The sequence below is a fragment of the Cynocephalus volans genome, chromosome 14 (assembly GCF_027409185.1).
Source record: "Cynocephalus volans isolate mCynVol1 chromosome 14, mCynVol1.pri, whole genome shotgun sequence".
In the NCBI taxonomy this organism is placed as follows: domain Eukaryota; kingdom Metazoa; phylum Chordata; class Mammalia; order Dermoptera; family Cynocephalidae; genus Cynocephalus; species Cynocephalus volans.
Genome location: NC_084473.1, coordinates 97802869 through 97818942, shown reverse-complemented (window position 1 = coordinate 97818942; position 16074 = coordinate 97802869). Strand labels below are relative to the sequence as shown.

The 16074-nt window shown below is 39.8% G+C and overlaps 1 pseudogene; it reads left to right on the top strand.

Annotated features, from left to right (window-relative positions):
* LOC134362664 (mitogen-activated protein kinase kinase kinase kinase 4-like) overlaps nucleotides 1–15412 on the top strand; it is a 38166-nt pseudogene extending 22754 nt beyond the window's left edge.
* The last annotated feature ends 662 nt before the right edge of the window (nucleotides 15413–16074 follow it).

Sequence of the window (16074 nt, the reverse complement as noted above, 5' to 3'; positions counted from 1 at the left end):
ACATAAGTGTGAGTTCATTATTCTTTTAAAACCTTTCCTTCTAGCCTGGGCCAGCACTCAGTGATAATTTTGTAGGAGTTTCAATAGTCCACATGAATAGCCTGAATTGATTTTCCATTAAAACTTTGATACTAAATGGTTGCCTCAGGGGAAATAATATTTACCATTGTAGAAGTTTCTTTTGGTTACTGTTGTTATGAATGATGATATCTGCTTTTGAATCTGCATGTAACATATATGTATTTATTTGATAGGCGTAAAGGATAAGTTATGTGTCTACTATTTGTCCTGGTTAAGAAATAAAATACTTCACCATGATCTAGAAGTTGAGAAGAAGCAGGGATGGACAACTGTAGGGGATTTGGAAGGATGTGTACACTATAAAGTTGGTAAGTTCAAGGAGGGTCCTAAGTGTTTGTTTTTCCAGTGTCTAATTAGGGTAGTTTAAAATCCACGTGTTCTTTGATGCTTATATTAGTAAACTTGTTTCTGAAACATGTGACTCTTTTCTGGTATTCTGTTTCTAAGGCATCTTCTATTCTTAAGGTCTCATCTAGACATTGCCTGTGTGCACGTATAAGCATAGCATCGTTGTTCCTGCAGCTTCCTCTGTCTTCAGTCTCCCCAACACCATTCATCTTGCGAAAGAGTCTTTTCACCCTTCTCTTTTGACAGTCCACTCTCTTCTCCTCTGTAAAATGTGGTGCAAAGTAATCTCTCTTTAAGGAAGCCTTGTCAAATGAAAGCCAGCTGACCTGAACTCCTTGTTTACACACCAGGCTTATTCTCCATTTACAGGACTGTGGGTCCTTGGCAATCACTGATAGAACATTTGAGAGTTCGACCCAAAGCATTACATAGCTTGTCATTTTGAATTAGGTGCACTCTGCAAAGCTACTGTGCTCTTACTAGTAAATGACTGCAGCTGGCCAGTCAGTGTTTCCTGGCAACTATCTATCTATCTATCTATCTATCTATTTTTTCTTTTGGCATGCATGCAGTGATTCTCATGAACAATCTTACAGAAACAAAATCAAAACAAATTTCCTATTGAAAAAAATCAAAATACTGGTGCTAATGTTGGAAATAAAGGGGAAATAATGGACCTTAGCCAAATAAAAGCTTTATGGGAAAGATGTTGTATCGTAGTTGAATTTGTAAGAGCTACTGAATGTTGATTTCTGCATGCATGTTTTCCTTTTTCTGTGTTTATGAAGTATGTACTATAGTTAGTTCCTCTGCTCCCAGGATATTATAATCCTTGACATTGTCTTGTTTATGACGTCTGTCTTCAATCCTCAGCTCACTGACTAATAATAATTATGGGAGCAACCTCAGTATTTGGAATGATTCTGAGTGATACTGGAAAGTAGTACTATCTCCTTGGGATTTGGGGGTTAGGATTTTCTGTGTTGTGTTTCTGTGAAGTATTTGTATTTGTTGAGGTATAGCTAAAATTATCTAAGGCTAAATTTAATGGACCATCTCATAACAGCTGAAATGTACATGATTAGAGGATTCCACAGAGGAAGCTAGAGGTGAGTGTGTTAGATTGTGTGTACTGGGCTTTTCATCAGCACAAAACTGTCATTCTTACAGAATGAATCCCAAGTATTTCCTGGAGGTAAGCATGGGTAATAGCGTCTATTCATTATCTTTGTGGTTACCACCAAGAACCGGGTGCTATTTAAATGTATATTTTGATTAATAAAATTAAGTAAACCTTAGAATTTAGTTCCTCAGTGGCACTAGGACATTCTAAGTGCCCAGCAGCCACATTTGTGTATTGGCAATTATATCAGTAGTGCAGACATAGAGCATTTCCATTATCATGGAAAATTCTATTAAACAGCACTGGTTTGGACAACCTCTTATAATCCTTTATGTCTTAATATTAATGCCAGTGATTTATTTGAATGACAATATGTGGAATTTAACAAGGAGAGTTTTCAAGTTTACAAGTCATCTCACACACAAAGAATCAAGTAGCAGTGTGAAGTTCGATAGCTTACGAAGGAACCAGTGGATTTGCATGTAAGCCACGTGTGGTCAGGGATCCTCAGAGTGGCTGTTTTGATTAGCAGAGTTGCCTGGCTGTGAAGGAACTGAAACAGCTGTGGAAAGGAAACAGTTTTTGTTGTTGTTTTTTTAAGTGGTTGAAATGAGATTTATTTTATTACTGCACGTCTGGTGCAGAACGTTTTGTAGCATCCTAGAAATGACTGACTTTGTATGTCAGGAAGAGGTCTGGAGTGATACTTGGACTTGTGCACCGACATTTCTTTCTCCTGATAGAATTTCGTGACTATTTTGTTGTCACCTTCTGTGTTCCTCTGTCTTTGTGAGGCCCGTGCAGGACTTGGGGAAAGCTGCACAGAAGACCTTGACCTCTTTTCTGTGGTTCAGGAGCCTCTTGGCTGATTGGTTCTGCCATTGTTCTTTTGAAGTAATGTTGAGCCCTTGAGACATTAGGATGATATGCCTGGTGTTGTCCTTGACTGTCAAACACTTGGCATGTATGAGGGCTATGAACATTAATGACAGTACTCATTGATGGTGTCCAGCATGTTTGAGTTGAGCCCAGTACAACATCAAAAGAGATGGGAACAGCATGGAGCATACATTAAAGAATTGGGAACGGAAATTGTGTGACTTGATCTCTCTCTGCATTTTTTCCACTGCTAGTTTAGATGAATCAATAGAAGGCATATTTATATAGTTTACAGAAGACAACTTTGAACAATTTAGAATTCCTGTTGGTAGTGACCTGTGCTTCTTGCTTTTTATGTTTTTTTCCCCCAGTAAAATATGAAAGAATCAAATTTCTGGTAATTGCTTTGAAGAGTTCTGTGGAAATCTATGCGTGGGCACCCAAGCCATGTCACAAATTTATGGCTTTAAGGTAAGAACATCAAGTGCATTTAAAAGTAGTATCAGCCATGCAACTGTGACCAAGAGCCAGGGAGTAAGTTTAAAGAGTCTATATAGTTCAAATCCATAATATGAAAGCTAATGATAATATAAGAGCTAGTGTAGCATCTAACTTTATCATAAGAGGTCATTTTTAGTGTAATAAGCTTAGTTAACTGCTTTCCAAGCCCTCAGAGTGTCAAAGGGAGTGAGCTGGATGTTGGGCAGACACTTTGATTGATGTGCCAATATGGTAACACAGGAAAAGACAAAACAACAACACTTCCACTCTCCATTTAAAAAGCAGACCTTCACAGTAAGTCGTGGATTTGTATCAAGATTTAGATGTGTTTTTGATAACAAAAAAGTGTCCAACAACAGGCAATTTTAAGGTGTACCTATTCAGTAGAGTACTAGTTAAAAATTAAATTACAGAAATTCTTAATGATATACATTAAATGGAAAAAGCAAGTTAAAAGTATGTGTAATATGATACCATGTTTGTTTAAATTAAGAAACTGTACATAACATCCAAACTAACGTATAAACTCAAGATGGTTTTGCCATTTTGCCTGTACACAGTTTTAGGAAAGGAAGTGAATGGACACTTTGTTTTAAAATTAGGATTGTTTCTATTTGTGACTTTACACATACACGTGTAATTGTGGTTGTAAACCTACCTCACTTTGATTGGTGGTTAGGTTTCTAAAGAGTTGCAAATAAAACAATTTTTTAAGTAAAATTAGTGGTCTTTAATGTGTTTAAGTAAAGTTCTTTAGCAGATCTGCCCGCAAACCTATAGAAAATAGCAGTCATTTTCTGTGGGTATTTTAAATGTCTTTTTGATAATTTTAAATGTGTACTAAATACAACTTTATGAAATTCTTAAGTAAAATTGACATTACTCTGACATCGAATATTACAAATAACTTAATTACATCATTTCTAATACTAAAGATAAAACCTTAGTCATAGCTCCTAGGGCCATTTTAGTGCAGGGCAAAAAATTAAGAATTTTTCATCCAAAATTCTTATTTTTTTAATTTAAATTCTTGTTTGGTTATTTTTAGAAATAGTTTGAGTATGTCTTATTGAAAGGATAAGTTTGAGTTACTCAGAAAATTTACATTTTTTTATTGCTTATTGCTTGATTCACCAGTAAAGCAGGATAAATGGGCTTACTGTACTTATTTTAAAAAATAAACCTAAGTATATTGAAGAAAGGTAATTGGTTCTCAAATTACATTAACCTCTGAGATCTGGACTTAATATTGTTTATGTCCCGGGTAGCATAGTAATTACTTTTACAAATATTACCTTATTTAAAGCTACAGTCAGCCTTCTATATTTGTGGATTTACTCAACCAACCATGGATAGAAAATATTTGAAAAAAATTACATCTGTACCAAACACATACAGACTTTTTTTCTTGTCATTATTGCCTAAGCAATATAGTATACAACTATTTACATGGTATTTACATTGTGTTAGGTATTATAAGTAATCTAGAGGTGATTTAAAGTGTACGGGAGGATGCTACACCATTTTATATCAGGGACTTGGGCATCCTTGTATTTTGGTAACTGGGAGGTCCTGGAAGCCGTCCCTTATGGATACCAAGGGACAACTATATTCTGTTTCATCATCATCCCAGTCTTGTGAGCTGTGGATGTTGATATTAATGAAAACCTGCGGCTGTCCAGTATAGTGCAGCACAGCTATCACAGTATGTTACCGCCTTTCATCACCTGTCTGTATGGTCAAAAATTAATTCAGAAGTCTTTGTAGCTCAAGTAGTTACTAGGACGGTAACACTGATAGAATTCTCAGTGTGCGACTCCTCCTCTTGCTCTGATGCCTGCATGTGCGAAGTTGAATGGTATGCTGTAGAAAGTCCAGTTGTTTTATTTTATATGTTTTTCTGATCAAGACATACAATAAGATAATAAGTGACAGAGCAGAATTCTTAGGCTGGATAGGGGAGATATGGGACATAACTTCTGGGAGGAGTGTCTTCCCGATGCTAATTAACAGTCAAAAGCATAGTAAAGACTAATTTTATAACATATCTTTTGCCTTATGGTTGTTGGCAGTGTGGTTCCGTAATCGAATAGCTGAGTCTAGCTTGATCCAGCTTGTCTAGTGTGATCTGTGAGAAATAAGTTCAGCTTCATCATACTGCTTTTTTCTTGGTGACTTCTTTGTAGTCATTTGGAGAATTGGTACATAAGCCATTACTGGTGGATCTCACTGTGGAGGAAGGTCAGAGGTTGAAAGTGATCTATGGATCCTGTGCTGGACTTCATGCTGTTGATGTGGATTTAGGATCACACATAAGAAAGAACCCACACCCTGTGGTTGATTGACTGGCTTCATTTTGTTTGGACTTTTTTCTTTACTCTGCTTAGTGAGGCAACATAAGCAGGGATTCTTCATTTCCCCTTGGTGTGGGGGTGAGTCTTTAAATGATGTGTCATTTCCAATAGCTCCATGCTGTGAGACCAGTGGAAATCCACTCTCCCCACTCTGTGAAGCCCTCCTGAGAACCTCTTAGCCCCTGCTTTGACTAACATGGGATGGATTTGGGGCAGGTGCTGGCAGGCCAGAACACCCGTGGGGTGGGAGTGATTCTCAAATGGAGCCCACTGTCCAGATATGTTTCAGGGGCCTCAGAAAATGAGTCAGAGTATAAAGGTAGACTGGGGATGTATGTCGTATGGCTGTTCCAAAACATTATGTAATTGCTGTATTTATCGTCAGAGATATGGTACGGGTGCATTCACCAAGACAGTCTTACTGAGCACTTTCACAGGGCTGGACATAGCCACAAACCTGCTTTTCTGCACTTTGTTCCTCTTTTCTAGATCCAATGTAGCATCAAACCCCATGCGGACATCATCCTCCCCAACACGGATGGGATGGAGCTTCTGGTGTGCTATGAAGATGAGGGGGTTTATGTGAATATATGTGGAAGGATCACCAAGGATGTGGTTCTGCAGTGGGGAGAGGTGCCCACATCTGTAGGTATGTAGAACTCAGGCAGTGTTTGTGAAAGTGGAGCCTTCTCTAAGACTGCATATATTTATCATACTAATTTTACTTGTGGTTTAACTCTTCTGGTCATTTAGCAGAGTGGTTGGCAATAGATAGTGGAAAGTTCAGTTGCAGACCATGGAAATAGTTATTGGTCTATTTTAGAACAAAATCCAATTATTTTATATTTTTTAAAACTCAACAGTCTCTCATTTAATTTAACTTAAGATATCTGGAGAAAACAGGACAGGTGTTTTTGCTGACCAATCTTTGGAAAGGAAAGGGAGACAGAAAGGGAAGCGATTTGCTCTTGGGAGTGGCAGGGCCACAGCCAGGCACACAGCCTCATACACAGTCTTCTGCTTTGCATTTGAGAATAAGGGCTGATGTTTGAAATTTTCATAGGTTTACATTCATATCCCAAAACTATTTTTGTTTTATTACAATTAAGTCACGTCTGTCCACTCATCATTTCTTTTTTTTTTTAGCTTATAAATTTTATTGTATTTATAAACCTAGCAAAAATAAATCACTTTTTTTTTCTTTTTTTTTTTTTTTTAAATTTTATTTTGTCGACATACATTGTGGCTGATTATTTCTCCCGATCACCAAAACCTCCCTCCCTTCTCCCTCCCCCCCCTCGCCCCCAACAATGTCCTTTCTGTTTGCTTGTCGTATCAACTTCAAGTAATTGTGGTTGTTATATCTTCTCCCCCCCCCGGTATTGTGTGTGTGTGTGTGTGTGTGTGTGTGTGTGTGTGTGTGTGTGTGTGTGAATTTATATATTAATTTTTAGCTCCCACCAATAAGTGAGAACATGTGCTATTTCTCTTTCTGTGCCTGACTTGTTTCACTTAATATAATTCTCTCAAGGTCCATCCATGTTGTTGCAAATGGCAGTATTTCATTCGTTTTTATAGCTGAGTAGTATTCCATTGTGTAGATGTACCACATTTTCCGTATCCACTCATCTGATGATGGACATTTGGGCTGGTTCCAGCTCTTGGCTATTGTAAAGAGTGCTGCGATGAACATTGGGGAACAGGTATACCTTCGACTTGATGATTTCCATTCCTCTGGGTATATTCCCAACAGTGGGATAGCTGGGTCGTATGGTAGATCTATCTGCAATTGTTTGAGGAACCTCCATACCATTTTCCATAGAGGCTGCACCATTTTGCAGTCCCACCAACAATGTATGAGAGTTCCTTTTTCTCCGCAACCTCGCCAGCATTTATCATTGAGAGTCTTTTGGATTTTAGCCATCCTAACTGGGGTTAGATGGTATCTCAGTGTGGTTTTGATTTGCATTTCCCTGATGCTGAGTGATGTTGGGCATTTTTTCATATGTCTGTTGGCCATTTGTATATCTTCCTTAGAGAAATGCCTACTTAGCTCTTTTGCCCATTTTTTAATTGGGTTGCTTGTTTTCTTCTTGTAGAGTTGTTTGAGTTCCTTATATATTCTGGATATTAATCCTTTGTCAGATGTATATTTTTAAAATATTTTCTTCCATTCTGTTGGTTGTCTTTTAACTCTGTTAATTGTTTCTTTTGCTGTGCAGAAGCTTTTGAGTTTGATATAATCCCATTGGTTTATTTTTCCTTTGGTTGCCCGTTCTTTTGGGGTCGTATTCATGAAGTCTGTGCCCAGTCCTATTTCCTGAAGTGTTTCTCCTATGTTTTCTTTAAGAAGTTTTATTGTTTCAGGGTGTATATTTAAATCCTTAATCCATTTTGAGTTGATTTTAGTATACGGTGAGAGGTATGGATCTAGTTTCATTCTCCTGCATATGGATATCCAGTTATCCCAGCACCATTTGCTGAAGAGGCAGTCCCTTCCCCAGTGAATAGGCTTGGTGCCTTTGTCAAAGATCAGATGGCAGTAAGTGTGTGGTTGATTTCTGGATTCTCTATTCCATTCCATTGGTCAGTGTGTCTGTTTTTATGCCAGTACCATACTGTTTTGGTTATTATAGCTTTGTAGTATAGCTTAAAGTCAGGTAGTGTTATGCCTCCAGCTTTATTTTTTTGCTCAGCATTGCTTTGGCTATGCGTGGTCTTTTATTGTTCCATATAAATGACTGGATAGTTTTTTCCATTTCTGAGAAAAATGTCTTTGGAATTTGATGGGGATTGCATTGAATTTGTATATCACTTTGGGTAGTATGGACATTTTCACTATGTTGATTCTTCCAATCCAAGAGCATGGGATATCTTTCCATCTTCTTGTATCCTCTCTCGTTTCTCTCAGCAGTGGTTTGTAGTTCTCATTATAGAGATTTTTCACCTCCTTGGTTAACTCAATTCCTAAGTATTTTATTTTTTTGGTGGCTATTGTAAATGGGCAGGCTTTCTTGATTTCTCGTTCTGCATGTTCACTATTGGAGAAAAGAAATGCTACAGATTTTTGTGTGTTGATTTTGTATCCTGCTACTGTGCTGAAATCATTTATCAATTCCAACAGTTTTTTTGTAGAGGTTTTGGGCTGTTCGATATATAGGATCATGTCATCTGCAGACAAGGACAGTTTGACTTCATCTTTTCCAATCTGGATGCCCTTTATTTCCTTCTCTTCTCTGATTGCTCTGGCTAGTATTTCCAACACTATGTTGAATAGGAGTGGTGAGAGTGGGCATCCTTGTCTAGTTCCTGTTCTTAAAGGAAAAGCTTTCAGCTTTTCACATTCAGGATGATATTGGCAGTGGGGTTGTCATATATGGCTTTAATTATGTTGAGATACTTTCCCTCTATACCTAACTTATAGAGGGTCTTTGTCATGAATGAGTGCTGAACTTTATCAAATGCTTTTTCAGCATCTATAGAGATGATCATATGGTCCTTGTGTTTGAGTTTATTAATATGGTGTATCACATTTATTGATTTGCGTATGTTGAACCAACCTTGCATCTCTGGGATGAATCCCACTTGATCGTGATGAATAATTTTTCGTATGTGTTGCTGTATTCTGTTTGCTAGTATTTTAGTGAGGATTTTTGCATCTATATTCATCAAGGATATCGGCCTGTAGTTTTCTTTTTTGGTTGTATCTTTACCTGGTTTTAGTATCAGGATGATGTTTGCTTCATAGAATGAGTTTGGGAGATTTGCGTCTGTTTCAATCTTTTGGAATAGTTTGTAAAGAATCGGTGTCAATTCCTCTTTGAATGTTTGGTAAAATTCTGCTGTGAATCCATCTGGTCCTGGGCTTTTCTTTGTTGGGAGCCTTCTGATAACAGCTTCAATCTCCTTTATTGTTATTGGTCTGTTCAAATTTTCTACGTCTTCATGGTTCAGTTTTGGGAGCTTGTGTGTGTCCAGAAATTTATCCATTTCCTCCAGATTTTCAAATTTGTTGGCGTATCGTTGTTTATAGTAGTCTCGAATGATTCCTTGTATTTCAGATGAATCAGTTATAATATCGCCTTTTTCATTTCTAATTTTTGTTATTAGAGTCTTCTCTAATGGTTTGTCAAATGCTAATGGTTTGTCAATTTTATTTATCTTTTCAAAAAACCAACTTTTTGATTCGTTGATCTTTTGAATTGTTTTTTGGTTTTGAATTTCATTCAGTTCTGCTCTGATCTTAATGATTTCTTTCCGTCTGCTAACTTTAGGTTTGGATTGTTCTTGTTTTTCTAGTTCTTTAAGGTGAAGTGTTAGGTTGTTCACTTGCCATCTTTCCATTCTTCTGAAGTGAGTGTTTAATGCAATAAATATCCCCCTCAATACTGCTTTTGCAGTATCCCACAGGTTTTGGTATGATGTATCATTGTTTTCATTAGTTTCAATAAATTTTTTGATTTCCTGCTTGATTTTTTCTTGGACCCATATGTCATTAAGTAGAATGCTGTTTAATTTCCATGTGTTTGTATAGTTTCCAGAGTTTTGTTTGTTATTAATTTCTAGTTTTAATCCATTGTGGTCTGAGAAGATACATGGGATAATTCCAATTTTTTTGAATTTATTGAGACTTGATTTGTGACCTAATATGTGATCTATCCTGGAGAATGATCCATGTGCTGATGAGAAGAATGAATATTCTGAAGTTGTTGGGTGGAATGTTCTGTAGATATCTGCCAATTCCAATTGGTCTAGAGTCTTGTTTAGATCTTGTGTTTCTCTACTGATTCTTTGCCTAGATGATCTGTCTAATATTGACAGTGGGGTGTTCAGGTCCCCTGCTATTATGGTATTAGTGTCTATTTCCTTCTTTAGGTCTAATAGAGTTTGTTTTATAAATCTGGCTGCTCCAACATTGGGTGCGTACATATTTATGATTGTTATGTCTTCTTGATGGATCAGTCGTTTTATCATTAAGTAGTGTCCCTCATTGTCTCTTTTTATGGTTTTTAGTTTAAAGTCTATTTTGTCAGATATAAGAATAGCTACTCCAGCTCGTTTTTCTTTTCTGTTTGCATGGTAAATCTTTTTCCATTATTTCACTCTTAGTCTGTGTGAATCTTTATGAGTGAGGTGGGTCTCTTGTAGGCAGCATATAGTCGGGTCCTCCTTTTTGATCCAGTCAGCCAGTCTGTGTCTTTTGATTGGGGAATTTAAGCCTTTTACATTAAGAGTTGTTATTGAAAGGTGTTGATTTATTCCTAGCATTTTATTGGTTGTTTGGTTGTCTTAGGTGTCTTTTGTTCCTTGCTTTCTGATTTACTGTTTGGTTTCTGTGTTTGTTGGTTCCTTAGGTTGTAGATAGTGTTTTTATTTGCTTGTTTTCTCTTTATGAATGCCATTTTTATTATACTAGTGGGTATTGATTTTTCTTGGGTTTTTATGGCAGTGGTAGTTATTTTTCAGGAACCAAACCCAGTACTCCCTTGAGGATTTCTTGTAACGGTGGTCGTGTGGTAGTGAACTCCCGCAGATTTTGTTTGTCTGAGAAATATACTATTTGAACTTCATTTCGGAAGGATAGCCTTGCAGGGTAGAGTATTCTTGGCTGGCAATCTTTGTCTTTTAGTATTTTGAAAATATCATCCCATTCCTTTCTAGCTTTTAGGGTTTGTGATGAAAAGTCTGATGTTAGCCTGATTGGCGCTCCCTTATAGGTGATTTGACGCTTCTCTCTTGCAGCTTTTAAGATTCTCTCTTTGTCTCTGAGTTTTGCCAATTTGACTATGACATGTCTTGGAGAAGGCCTTTTTGGGTTGAATTCCTTTGGAGATCGTTGAGCTTCTCGGATCTGAAGATCTGTGACTTTTCCTATACCTGGGAAGTTTTCTGCCACTATTTTTTTGAATATGTTTTCAATGGAATCTCCATTTTCCTCCCCTTCTGGAATACCCATGACTCAGATATTTGAGCGCTTAAGGTTATCTGATATCTCTCTCAGATTTTCTTCAATGTCCTTGATTCTTTTTTCTTTCTTTTTGTCTGCTTGTGTTATTTCAAACAGCCCATCTTCAAGTTCAGAGGTTCTCTCTTCAACTTCGACAAGCCTGCTGGTTAAACTCTCCGTTGTGTTTTTTATTTCGCTGAATAACTTCTTCAGTTCAGCAAGTTCTGCTACATTTTTTTTCAGGACATTGATTTCTTTGTACATTTCCTCTTTCAGATCCTGTATACTTTTCCTCATTTCATCATGATGTCTAGCTGTGTTTTCTTGTATCTCATTCAGTTTCCTTAGAATTATCACTCGAAATTCCTTGTCAGTCATTTCAAGGGCTTCTTGTTCTATAGGATCTAGAGTTTGAGATTTATTAACTTTTGGTGGTGTACTTTCTTGATTTTTTGTATTTCTGCTGTCTTTTTTTTTATGTTTATTCATTGTGGCAGGGGGTTTCACAGTCCACCGGTTTGAGACTAATGACTAACTAGGATGTTGCTGTGTTTGCCAATTTCATATGGCTACCTCTGTGGCTGCTCAGTTGGCCTCTAGTGCCTTGTGTGTGTGTTTGCCTCGGGTCCTGGGCTTCTCCAGGGAGCCATCTTTCTGGTCAGCTTGGACTCTGCTGGGCTGGTGGATCACGTACCACAGGGTGTGTGATCGCTGTTGAACTTTCACTTCCTGTGCAGGACTTCTCCCTGTTCCTGTGCTCTGGCCCAGGCTGTTGGGTCGTGCAGTGGCGACCCCACAGGGTGTGTGGTTTCTGTCGAGTCTCCGCCTCCCTGGCCACACGTCTCCCCACTCTGTGCGCACTGTGCTGGGCTGGGGCGTGTCTTCTGCAATCCTCGTCTATCAGCTGGGCCTTCCAGACCCTGCTCGGCACCGCCTCACCCAGGAAGTCTACCAGGTTTCTGCTAGGCACAGACCACCGGTCGCTCTGGGTGCCTTTGTAGCACTGTGTAGATCTTTCTCGGGACTTGTTCACCTTTGTATCCCCCCGGTATAAACCGAGTCTAGCGTCCGCCTGCAGCCAGCTCTCCGGCAGGTTCAAGCGGACCTGGGTACTCTCCTACCACACTATTTCCAACTAGAATTTGGTTAGGCTTTTTTTCCGAACTGGTGGCTGCAGAGTTGGTATCTGCCTCCCAGTAACAAGAAGTTTACCGGGGGCCGGAGTCCAGGGTGTGGTGGAGTGACAGTCGGCCCGCCCGTACTTCCTTGCCCTCCCGACACTGGCCAGGGATGCCCCACGCCACCAACCCGCCAGAGAACCGCGGAGGGAGTGGGAGGGGAGGCTGGCCCGCAGGCTCCGGAAAGCCCCCCAAACAGAGCTGGGCCAGGGGTCACTCACAGGACTGTGCCAGGTCGGGTGCTCACTCTCTGTCTCTGGTTTGCCGCTTTCCCTGTTCTCGGCCGCTGCCGCCTCAGGCTGTTCAGTCGCGGCACAGCTCGGGCGCTCCCAGGAATCTTCTTTAATGCTGGCCTGAAACCTCGAATCCTGAATAGGGCAGCTGGCCGCCTTCAGTGCGGCCCCGGCCTCTGGGATCCTGTCTGCATCCACAGCAGCCCTGGCGCCGTGTTCCCTGTTTCGAGACTCGCTTTTGCAGCTACGAAACAGTTCTTTTCCTGCTCCACACTTCAAAGCTGTTGCCTGTAAATGGGGCAGCCTCTCCTGCCGGGGGCAAAGTGGTGTTCAGCCCCCACGACCGGCCACCAGCAGCGGTCCTCCTTTAAGAGATGGCAAGAGGAAGGTCCACAAGTTTCCCGGCTGCCTGAGGCCCAGTGGCTGCCTTTTCCACCTCAGGTACTCCGCACCAACTGCCGCAGCTACCGCCATCTTGAAAACCCACTCATCATTTCTTCTTAGTGCCTTCGCTCATGACTGGATTGATGAAAATACGTGCACTAATAAACTAAACTCAGTGGGTCATTTTTCAAGACAAGTATGTAAGGCCTGAGGGAAATTAATAGATTCAACCATTGATTAAGATTACCACTTGCCAGGATAGACTAGGCAATTAGGAAGGCAAAGTTTCTTCAAAACAAAAATCCTCAAATGCTAGCCATTTAGGTGTGTGTGTTTGTGGGTGGGTGGGTGGGAGTGCGGGTGTGACATAAGTACATCTTTTCAAGGCTGTTTCCTTGTCTTGAATGATTTGCTTTTTTTTTTCCTCCTGAAAGCATGTACTCAATCCAATCAGACAATGGTCTGGGGCGAAAAGGCTATAGAGATCCACTCTGTGGAAAGTGGCCACTTGGATGTGTGTTTATGCACAAAAGAGCTCAAAGACTAAAATTCCTAAGTGAAAGCAATGACAAGGTAATGGTTACCTTCTGGCTTATTTTTAGTTCTGCTATCTTTTAGCAGTGGTTTATTTTCCATGGAGTTTGGTGATGAATTTCCTTGGAGTTTGGATAGATTCTGAAATAAATTCATCCAGGAAATTTTAGACATCACTTTTATGCATGTTTGTTGGGATTGGAGTGCAGTTTAGTTTGTTTTTTATTGTGAGGGGATGGAAGTATTTGTGTCTATAGAAATCATCATATGTTTGCTTTCATGGATTATTTTTTAACCCTATTAGGTGACCTGTCTAGGCTGTATTTGGTTTGGGGGTAGTGAAATTTAAAGCTGCCAATTTAGTTGGATGGGATTCTTTTATGAGTGGAAGGAACCACTCATGCAGTTGGGTGAGTTAAAGATTCTTCTGTGATGTGTATCACAAAGATAACACTTGTTAGACTGCTTTTTGAGCAGTGAAATAGCTTCCTGGTTTGCACATCAGAAATGTTAAACAGTAGAATTCATTTTGTGCAGAAGCACCACAGCTTCTGCACCTCGCTAGGGTGTCAAAGCCCCTTTCCTTTTCAGAACTGGCCACAACATCCCTATCTGCTCTGGTGGTGACTCTCTCTTGGAGAGTCCCTCTCAAACCAGCCTGGTTGTGGAACAGATCGATAGCCCAGGGTACTGGCCCATCCCGGCCTGCTGTGGGAAGGACATTGAGGGTGGAACTGACCTTTTCCAAATCCAGCCTTCCCCCGTTTTGTCTAGTAGGATGAAGGCATGTCTCACCACCTAAGGCAATGCACTGCGGCCCTAGAAACTTGCCTCTGAAGGATATTTCCACCTCTTGCCTCATATTGAGATATAGCAAACATTTTAGCACCCAACCTGCAGGCTGACTTCTCAGATTAAACTCACAAACTCAATGTGAGAAAGAAGAGAGCCTCACATCTCCTTGACAGCCAGCCGGTCCTGCTGCTGCACAACCACACACTAAACGCAAACGGCACATCACCACCAGCCCACTGTCTCCTGCAGTCCTGTGCCTTATTTGTGAATGGGGTTTACGGTTTTTTCCTATATAGTATCTCCCAAATCTGTTAACTTGAAAATCTGTTCAACTCAGGCCTAATCCAGGGTTTTGTCAGCTTTTTGGCTTATGCTTTTTTCTGAGTATATTTAATGTAGCCTTAACTATAACATTCTTTGAACTTCAGGCTTTTCAGTATTTTTATCATGTACGACATCATGTCCCTTAACATAATTACTAAAAGGCACACAATAAAGCATATTGCTTTACCTATAGAGTCACATGAAGAAATTAATACATTTTTTACCTAATATTTTAAAAAGAGAGAAATGAGTTGCTGAGGAGTCTTCCCTGTTGCTCATTGCATTTTTCAAATATATTTCTTTTAGAAGGTGTTAACAGTGGAAGTGGAAAGAAATTACCCAATTTCAGAGACATCATATTTTTTTTTCCTTTGAGTTTTCTCAATATGGCAATGTATGAGGAATTACCCAGTTAATAATCTTTAGTTATTATAAAACATGCTCCTGATTGTCACTTCTTACAAATAATAAATTATCATCCTAGAGTTTCTTTCAAAAAGGTTCTTTGGGGTCTACATTTCTGGCATGTGGCAGTGTAGAGTGTGGTGGTGGCTTAAGTTTTCTGGCTGGGGACCACAGGAAGCCCTGCTCCCATGGAAGGTACCCTGTGGCTGTAGTAACTGCATTCTGTTCTCTTGTTTTGGCAGGTGTTCTTTGTCTCTGTTCGGTCTGGTGGCAGCAGTCATGTTTATTTCATGACTTTAGGCAGGACTTCTCTTCTGAGCTGGTAGAAGCAGTGTGATCCAGGATTGCTGGCCTCCAGGGTCTTCAAGGTCCTGAGAACTTGGAATTCCTTGCAGCTGAAACTCAGCTGCACTGGTACAGCCAGGACAGCTGTGTGTGCAGACTTCACGTGCTGGGTTCTCTCTCTCCCTTCCTTCCTGCTCTTCTTTTACCAGTTTATGCCTGTTCTCTTCTTTTCTTTACTCAAAAATAAATCAAGGCTACAGTGCAGCTGATGCTGTTCAGATTCTACCATCAGGTGCTATAAGTCTTTGGGACTGAGCATCAGACTGGGAAGCAGACACTTTCCTGCAGCTCCAGAATTCCTCGTCTCTGAATGACTGTCTTATGGGTGTCTGAAGGTGGCGACAGTGAACATGCTGTTGGTTTTACTGGCAGTGGGCACAAGGAGGTGAAAAGTGGTGGTATAAGGAGCAGTTTGATGAAGCAGAGGGCAGATTTAATATAGTAACATTAACAATGTATTTAACTGACATTCCTTTTTTTGTAATGTGACCATATGTGGACAAGAGAAGGTGCAGGTTTAAGAAGTTAATATTTATCAAATGTGAAATACAGTTACTAGGATAACTTTTGTGGGTGGGGCTAGGGAGGTGGAGTGGGATAGGTTAAAGGGTCTCATTTTGTTTCTTTGGACTTTGGGAGGCGG